Below are 1545 nucleotides of genomic sequence, written 5' to 3' on the forward strand. Positions count from 1 at the left end.
GTTTCCTCCAACATTCCTCCAACACTGAGGCAAGCAAGCCTCATGTTAGCTTCAAGCTGCCTGGCTGCCGGCCGCCATCTTGGCTGACATTTAATTTGCATATCTCGCTGATTAGCCAATGAAAACGGTAGCGGTCGTATGCCAATTACCATGTTTCTCTTTTATTAGTGTAGATATTATTGACTATAGTCTTTATGCTGTACTATTTTGTAACTGCCAGTTTGTACTTCTCAATTCATCACCTTTTCCATCCAGGCCCCCAATCCCCCACCCATCTGGCAACCATCAATTTGTTCTCTTTATCTGTGAGTCTGTGTCTGTTTTGTTTATAGATTGTCTGTCTGTTTTATTTTATAGATTCTACATATAAATGAAATCATATATGATATTTGTCTTTGTCTGACTTATTTCACTTGGCATGATACCCTCTATGTTGTCATAAATGATAAGATGTCACTCTTGTTTATGGATGAGTAATACTCTATTGTATATATGTGCCACAGAATAGTATTTTCCACTACAGGGCACCAGGGACAAATGGCTTTGGAGTGTTAACATAAAAACATTCAAACCTGTAAAGAATTTTTGTGAGTTTATTTGAGCCAAACTGTCAACAATTGCCAGGAAACAGAACCTGAACAGATTGGGATATTGCTTCGGAGAATGGGTGGTTTCTCACCTTGTTTTATACATTGCAATCCAAGGAGGAAATGTGAGTGGGTTACAGGAGACCCACTGGTGATAGATGAGGGAGGCAGAAGAAAGCAAAGCAGGGAAATCTCTGGGATTAGATAAAAAGTAAAGTGAACACATACTTCTGTACCTAGATGGGTACAGTATAGTTAACAGCCAACAATTAACATGATAACAACAATAAAGGAATTTATGGTCTATGTCAGTGATGGCGAACCTATGACACGTGTGTCGGAGATGACACGCGAACTCATTTTTTTGGTTGATTTTTCTTTGTTAAATGGCATTTAAATATATAAAATAAATATCAAAACTATAAGTCTTTGTTTTACTATGGTTGCAAATATCAAAAAATTTCTATATGTGACACGGCCCCAGAGTTAAGTTAGGGTTTTTCAAAATGCTGACATGCCGAGCTCAAAGGGTTCACCATCACTGGTCTGTGTCCTGGCGCCCAGGACATTTGGTTGTGCCCTGAGGGGTCCACAAAAAAGGAGGTTACAAGTTACCCTGACATTTCACAGACATGTTACAGATGCAAAAAAACAATAGGCTCAGTGAAGGTAAAGACTCACTTTTATAAACTGCTTTTAGTTAAGTTTTAATTTCAGACCACCCTTTGGGGTGATGTTAGGTCTCTGAGTTTGCAAGGCCACTATGCAGGCCTCCCCTGAACTGGTCAGGTTAGCATGCGGCCCCTTTTGTCCACAGGAGAAATGGCTACTTCCAACTTGAGCTCTGAGCCTCAGTAGCCATAATAAAAAGAGACAACTAGGCATTGTTTCACCTGATTTAAAAGAAATACAACTGTAGACTTGAAAAAGGCATGGCCCCTAGTCTCATCAAGCCTCT

The sequence above is a fragment of the Myotis davidii genome, unplaced genomic scaffold, assembly GCF_000327345.1.
Source record: "Myotis davidii unplaced genomic scaffold, ASM32734v1 scaffold221, whole genome shotgun sequence".
Classification (NCBI taxonomy): Eukaryota; Metazoa; Chordata; class Mammalia; order Chiroptera; family Vespertilionidae; genus Myotis; species Myotis davidii.